Source organism: Acanthopagrus latus, chromosome 6 (genome assembly GCF_904848185.1).
Source record: "Acanthopagrus latus isolate v.2019 chromosome 6, fAcaLat1.1, whole genome shotgun sequence".
In the NCBI taxonomy this organism is placed as follows: Eukaryota; Metazoa; Chordata; class Actinopteri; order Spariformes; family Sparidae; genus Acanthopagrus; species Acanthopagrus latus.
This window is the reverse complement of record NC_051044.1, coordinates 12,207,821-12,215,766: the sequence shown is the minus strand read 5'-3', so window position 1 is coordinate 12,215,766 and position 7,946 is coordinate 12,207,821. Positions and strand designations below refer to the sequence as shown.

The 7,946-nt window shown below is 42.2% G+C and overlaps 2 long non-coding RNA genes across 2 annotated transcripts; one reads left to right on the top strand and one right to left on the bottom strand.

Moving 5' to 3' along the window:
• Positions 1–2,036: 2,036 nt before the first annotated feature.
• On the bottom strand, positions 2,037–3,042 carry LOC119021563. Its single transcript, XR_005075645.1, has 2 exons — positions 2,793–3,042; positions 2,037–2,427 (listed from the first exon to the last, which is right to left on the bottom strand). It is a non-coding gene; the product is annotated as an uncharacterized LOC119021563 (long non-coding RNA).
• Positions 3,043–4,031: 989 nt separating this feature from the next.
• Positions 4,032–7,635, top strand: LOC119021564. The gene is made up of 2 exons (XR_005075646.1): positions 4,032–4,126; positions 7,338–7,635. It is a non-coding gene; the product is annotated as an uncharacterized LOC119021564 (long non-coding RNA).
• Positions 7,636–7,946: the final 311 nt, after the last annotated feature.

The window sequence follows — 7,946 nt, the reverse complement described above, 5'->3', positions numbered from 1 at the left end:
AATGATGAAAGTTATCCTTTCTGAGTGAGCTTTTTCCTTTGAACAAACATTTTACACGCCCCATTACCAGTGCAAGAACACAACTCTATTAACACTTGACTTACAAAAGCACACAAATGTGCCTAAAATCTGTAAAAACCTCTGCGCTGCTCTGGGTAAAAAAAAATCTCAAGATTAGTTTTCTGTTTCCCCTCATGACTGTGTTTTTGTCCTGTAGCAGTGCTTAGCTCTGGCATCTCTGAGAGCCTGTCAGGGCTCATTTAGCCGGGGTGTGTCCCTTCACTGCACATTGCACTTTTCAAAGGCAAATTGGAGCTGTATTAATGGACCGGTTTTCTCCCACTCAGAACAATCCCCACCTCTTTTTATTTTCCACCTACTTTGTCTCAGTTTAGTGACCAAGATGATGTCTCAGGCAAGTGTACAATAGCTCAAGCTTACTCTCAGAGGAAAAAGCAACAGTCCCATGCTTAAAAAAGTACAAGGATTTCACTGACTGTAAATAAAGAAAAAGGTCCACTTTTGTAACTGCCAGTCAACTTGCAAATCCTTTGGCCCCACTGTTATTGTCGAGGGGCTTCGAGGCTGATGTATTTTCTGCTATTATACTAACAAGGTGGCCAAAAATTGTCAAACTGTCAGTGAAAAGAATGCAAATTGCTCACAGACGGCCTGGCCCCGGACCGGAAACAGGTCAGCTGTCTGCCAGCCGCTCAGCTGGTAACCCAGATTAAATAACAGGTGGTTTCATTTGTACAATTTTTCTCCCTTACTTTAAGCACTGCAGTGACCAGCACTCTGACTCATGACGGCTGGAGGATGAAAAAAGAAACGCTTTTGTGGCTAGATGCTTGGAGCAGAAAGTGCTGGGGTCATGATTTACGATTTGTGTGTGTCTATAAAAGAAAGCACGACGGAGTTGCGTAATGTTTGTGGTTCCTCTGGCAAAGTCTTTTGTGGGAGTGTTATTATCAGTAAAATATCTTCTTCTCTGACTACGCTGACCACAAACTTGACCTTGGAGAGCACACACACGTTTTTACAGCCCATTCTTTTTGCTAATGAAGTGTCTTATGGTGAATATAGGCTGCATTCGTAGGCTTTTGATTTATGTTGAAGAAAGTAAAGTTGCTGCAAACTTTCTTCCCCCCTGTGCGACTGCGTGCTCAATCAGCTGATATCTGGCTTCTTGTGAAAGAAAATGATCAGAGTGGGAGGAGTTGACAAGATAAAAATAAAGAGAGTGAGGAACGGCTAGGCCAGGGGTGGGCGAGAAAGAAAAAAGATGGAATGCGAAGACTGAGAGGGGGGGAAGGAGGGGGAAAGACTAGGTGACAGGGAGGAGGCAATCGTGAAATAGAGGAGGGCAAGAAATGTATTCACCGTTGTGGGGGTATTCTTACTTTCCTTAAATCCCTCAATCTAGAAAGTGTCTTACGGTGTACTGTAGATGCTTGTACCTGCCTGCATGTTTTACGACACCTTGCATTTGTACATCTCGCTAAAAGCCAAATGTTCCGTTCTGCCCTCGACTTTATTCTCATCTTCCCGCCCCGAATGTCTCGTCATGAAAAGAGAGGGAGCTGAGGTATGCCAAGAGGAAATAGCTCTAGCAGTCATGCATCCAAACCTACTAAGAGCTGCTGCTGCAGTGAGGCTCCTTTTCTTTCAAAAAGAAAAGAAATAAATCAGACGGTGTTGTGCTAAACGGCAGACAAGCCATTTCTAAAAGGATGATGTGAGTGTTTGTAATGGAAAGACTTTTGCTGACTTTCTCTTTCAGATTTCCTGACACTTTCTTGTGAGAGGATTCTGATCGTGTTATCTGCATATGTAGTCTTCTTTCACATCTTTCATGAACATATTCTGCCCCACGCCTTCCAACATGTTAGACTTACAACCCCTTCAAAGGTTAAGTCCGAAAACACCAAACCAAGCAATGACTTGATCTTACTAACACATTCTCTGTTAATCCAACATCCGATACAGTCTAGTCCTCTCCACCTTTGAGCACAAAAAAAAAACCAAACATAAAATGGTCTTTACACAGAGCTTGGAAGTTTATTTTGAGATAAGTAGAAAAGTAGAAAACATAGCAGCCTGTTCTTTTAAAACAAAGTCATGTCTTTGCGGGATCACTTGTAATAACATCTAGTGATTTTCTTCCTTCTTCCTTTCATCATCCATTTGAAGAGCAATCCATTGATTCACGATACAAGTATTAGTAGTGAGGTATGAAATCATTGAATCAACCTCCATCTGCTCATACAGACTGGTTTCATACAACTTGTCTTGACCTCCAGCGTCTCACTCCCTGTCAGCACCTGTAGGTGGCGCACTCTTCCTGGCAGTGCAGCTAAGCGGTGAGGCTCAGTGTGGAGACCTGTCCCTCTGGCCCACTGTCCGCTGTCTATGAGGCCATTGTATCTATGAGGTAAAGATAGCATCTCTCAGCAGACATCACCTCCATGGACACAGAGTGGCCAGTGTTCCCGTCCAACCGCCCATGAATGAGAGCCCAGCGGCTGGCTGAAAACTCCGCTCTCTCCCCCCCGACGAGTCTCTTTCTTCTATTTCTGTTTTTTCTTCTCCCTCTCCCTCTTCTCCCCTTTCTCCCTTTGCTGTTTTACTGTCTCCATCCTAATTACACCAAACACTGACCACAGCAGACTTATATCCCCATTTTCAACTACCCCACTGATTTACTGCCTGTAATGTACAAACATATACAAATTGTGACCCTTTCAATAATGCTAAACAATCTTGCAAAAATAAAAAGGATATTAACTCACAGGAACGGTGTCAAGGTGACACAATCACAGCAGAGTGGAAGGACTGTCCTGATGAAAAATACCTGCTTTATTCTCAGACAGTCACTACACCAAGTATTTGGTCTTCTCCCCCCATATAATGAACAGCTGACGAGGCTGTCCATCTGTTTCCATGGCGACTCCCTCCCCTGACATTCAACAGGGCAGCCAGCGAGCTTAGGGTCAGGCCAGGTGTGTATTAATCTGTCATCACACGGGGACGGCGGCTGATGAGGCCACTGAGGAGGGAGGTGACGACCGACAAGGTAATTGTGTCTGTCAGACGGGGGGGAGATCTACTCCTCCGCTGTGACGCCCAGAGAGGCACATTACACAGGCAGTCATCCAGATGAGCCCTGCCCCAAAACAATGTCTGTTTTACCTGAGAATTACAGCAGTCACTCTCACACATCTTTGTAAGATCAGTGTATAATTTCTACAGAGTTCGGGTTCAAATTTAAGTCTATAGCATAAAGAAAACCATCATGTTCCCCTCATAGAAACGTGGGGCTGCTGAAATGATTTTGTGTACCTACCCAAGGGTCCTTGTCATGCTTTCATCAAGTGAAAGTCTCAGAGAAGCTTTAAATGTTTAAAAATCAACCCCTAAATCCTGTTCATACTATGTATGTGCTACTTATGTGTAAATACGTGTTAGAAGAAATATTTTCCTTTACAGAGAAACAGTTCTAAATAAAAATCAATAAAAGTCGAAAAATGACGAGACCTTTGTTATCTATTTTGTTGAGTTGTGTGCTTAAACTATCCCGAACGTGTCCAACAACGTGGTGCATTTTCTTTGGTCACCTGTTGATATTACTGCCAGGAAAACATCAAATGATGCAATCATTTTAAAAAGCTTACTTTGATTTAAAGCATGAGTCAGGGAAAAATTTTCAATATTTGAACAAAATCATAATCTATATTCCCTATACAGTAAACCCCTATAATCCTGTACTGTACCACTTTCACCAAGGACTCAGGTGTCACAGTCTTGCCTCACAAACTGCCTCACTTTGACTTGTGTGAGACTTTTCCTCAGCTGAAAAAATGTTATGAGAGACTCTATTTGCAGGGAGTAATTAGATTTCCTTGATGTGAAAACAAGGAAAAACAAATAGGTAGTATTTAAATGTAGTTCCTGACAACGTCTTTCTTTGTTTTTAGTATATATGCTTATCTTGTACTCCTCTATCTTTTCCCATCCTACAAACTCAGTCGGCGTTTTCCCCGACCTGGACCGCTGCTCCTGTGACAGTCTGTAGAACAACCTCTGTCAGCGCTGGACTGCACAACTATGTTCTGTCATTCCTCAGGTAATTCCCTCAGACCCAGCCCAGCTGCACTTTCCCCCTCCATCCTCACCACCACCAACTCAAATTACCACATTCCTTTCCACCCTAACCTGCTCTTTAGAGTCTAAAAAGCGAAGGAAAAGGATGCCTGAGGAGTCACTGTGCGCAGAAAAATACCTGTGCAGGGGAGAGACACACAGCGCTGCCTGTTTCAGAGGAGGTTCAGTACAGTTCAAAGCTGCAGTAGACTATGAAAGTCTGTTGCTAATGAGGTTCAGGAGGTCATATCACTGTGTTGTGGACAGAGTGCTTTTTCTTATGTCAGGAATATCAGCATAAAAATGAAAAAAAAAAAAAAACAGCTTTATACACATTTTCAGATTCTATTACTGCCCTATTTTATTCTCCTTTCCATCACAGTAATCTGGTTGGCTCTTGTATGTATGCATGTAGTGTAGTCTTGTGTACACTGTCATCTGGAATATCAATATATAGTGTATTTATACACATAATGGATTCTTAATGTTTTGATTTTAAACGGTTTGCTTTGGCCAGTGTTCTTATCAGTACTAATATTATTGTACTCACAGTGTAAAACCTGCATTCATTTACTGGGCACTAGGGGGCAGCGCAACAAGCTGTAAACACAACAATAACTTTCGTTTAAATCTGCTGTCAGCACTATTTAAATATTAAAACGCATGTTATATAGTTATATATATTCCCCCAGTAATCACACTGAGCGTGATCAAATCGGGACAGAGAAAAGACGGTCCTGTCTGTTCACGAACATCCAGAGAGCAGGAACTTCCTGTTCTGATACCTGCACCGGTGTTGGCAGGACAGTGCTCCCAGTAACGGATTATGCAAATAAAAAAGCTAAATGATGAGGATCGTTTAAAGAAAAGAAAGAGGCTGCCTCGGAAAAAAAGTATTGATTTGTTCAAGTGTGGTAAGGTAGGGAGGAGGGAGGGGACAACAACACTTTAATTATCATAAATGTTTGGTTTTGAGTTATAGGAAAAGGATTACCGTCAAGCAGAGATGCGATAGAAAGCATTAATAACACAAATACTTTGGATACAGTCCCTTACAAGCAGCAATTAATCATTTCTGATCAACTCTGAATGATGTGCCTACTACGATTATGCAGGATTACTTCAGATTCGCGGCTTTAGTGCAGATTATTGTTGACAGAAGTGCAGATTAAACCAAACTTTAATATACATTCTGTGCAAAACTGGGGGATAAAGATTCCATTTCTCTGTCTTATGAGTACATAGAAGAGATGGACACCAGCAGAAATGAGGCACTCTTGATGTCTGATTATCAGACTGATTGCAGGACGTTTAAAATGTACATATTTTTTCTTATCAAAGCACAGTCTCTCTTCATCTTGTGAATGACTTTGCAGAAAAGCCTGTTTAACTTGGAAGCAGGTTGAAAAAAGGTTGAAACAGCTTTGGGTGGCCACCAAAGCTTCCAATTGCCCCATATTGTGTTTTGGGAAAACGCTATTTTGTTTAGGGATCTGATTCTGCTCGGGGCATGAGTGAGTCGGGACATCCTGTTTCCTGAGGGGAAGATGTTTCTCTCATTTCTCGTCTGTCCTGGGGTGCTGCCTACAGCGCTGGAGAAACTTGAAGGCCACGACTGTTGATGTTTTCATTGAAAAAAAAAGCCTGTGTGCTTTAATTGGATGTGAGATCAAAGTGCCCAACTCAGAGGAACTAATTAGGTCAATATAACTCAGAGTTGCTGTCAGTGTGTGTGAAATCCCGGGATTATAAAGATGATGAGATATTTCCCTTGAACTTTTTCACCCCTTCATGATACTACTGCACAATAACACATGTATTTGAGGCCAGATACTACACAGACAAGAACAGTGCTTTGCTGATTCATGGCTATTTTGCTTCAAATTTCCATTCTGGACATTACTGCATACAGATAGTTCAGGAGTTAGTAGAGACCAAACAGAACTGCTAGAAGAGTAATGCCAAGTGAAATGCCAACATTAAAGGTGCAACAGGTTAGAAATATCACTGTTGACATTATGTCAAAGATGTATATGTATTGTGTTGCAGAGATGTCTACAGAAGTTAGCATGCTAACCAGCTATTCCCTTATCACTTTGCACCTGATGAGGTACCCTCAGGTCTCTGAGTTCCCATTCTAGACAGAGTCAGCTGATACGGCTTCTAACTGCACAGCTAGCTGAGCTAACTTGCTAACAGCAGCTGTAATTGACAGCAGTTAGCTAGTTACTCAGGTGATATGTTGCTCCCTAGTTGTTTGGAGTATGAATTCAACAGGTGGCCAGTTCTTATGTATTGCACCTTTTAATATCAATGATAATTATTTTAGGTAATTTTAATTACTTAAAACTAAAAACAAATAATCATTCCCCTTGTCTGCCTTCCTTCCACATGACATTCACAGGAGGATTTGTACTTGTTGACAAATGCATTAATAAACACTTAACACTTAGATCTACTGACCACTTTATTATCATGTGTTATAAGCTGATTATGAAATGTTAAAATGTTGCTTACAAATGCTAAATAGCCAACAGCTCTTTATTCAGTTTCTGAATACTTCCTACCTTGTTCATTGGTTGCTACTGAAGAATATCACCTTATTCTTGAATGTTACCTCAAGTAAAGGATTAAGACCATACATACACCAGATTTAAAGGTGGATGAAGTAAAGCAGTTATTCAGTGGGCAGGCTGAGCAGACCCAGGATCCAGAGCAGGTCCCCCTGGCCTCCAAGGCCATATGATCCCTCTACCCACGGAGGAATAAGATCGGGCCTTTCATTTCCTCTGCGCTCTGCGCTCTGCACTGCAGATGCCTGGTTCCTTTCGCCCGTGTGGAGATCTGAACGTGGCTCTTGCAGCAAGCAGATCCTAATCCACAGCGGCAGAGACCTCTCCCTGTCTGTTGTCTTTACAGATTTGCCCCTTGCTCTGTTTTCAGCGTCAGGGGGGAAACGTTTTCCATTACTGAGTGAAGGACATGAATGGTTGCTTTGTTGGTGGGTCTTCATGTTGGGTCGGTCAGGTCTGTGAGTCCAAACGCCCAAAACCCAAGACTGCCACTATCCATCGCTCTCTTACCATGTTGTTGTCATGTGTTCTCTCAATACAATAGGTGTGTAAATATTAATATCTATTTCTATTTCTTTTCTACCCACCTCTGATTGTTTGTCTCTCGTGTTTTGATAACAGGAAGTAAGAAGTACAGGGCAGTTCTGGTGGAGCTTTGATCCAGATGGGGCCGTCTGAGAGCATGAGTAAGACCCAGGAGCAGGGGCTCAACAAAGGATGCTCAGTGCTGCAGGCGTGACCAACTTTATATGATGAAGGAAAGGAGAGAGTCTCTGTTTTCATCTTTCATATTTCAACTTCAGCACATTCTTTTCCAACAAGCTCCCATCTGATTTCACGCAGCTCACACTGATATCTAATCAGAGTCTTACGGGGATTCAAATTAAATGCAGGGTCTACAAAAAAATCACTCAAATGATCCCAAACCTCTCAGTGGCCAAATCTTTTAGCTTAGCTCGGCATTATTAGTGGCATTTTAGCCACTTTGGTTGAGACTGAAATCTCTCAAGAACTCTTGGAAGGGTTGCCTTTCAATTTTGTGCAGGAATTGATAGCACCTAGAGAAAGAGTCTTTCGACATCGGTGATCCCTTGACGTTTCCATCAGCACCACCACTGGCATGTGGTTTGAGTTAAATGTCTCAACAACAGTTGAATAGATTGCCATGAATTCTGCCACACACTCCCGGCAGGATGAAATGCAAAATCAATGGTGATCATCGATTCATCC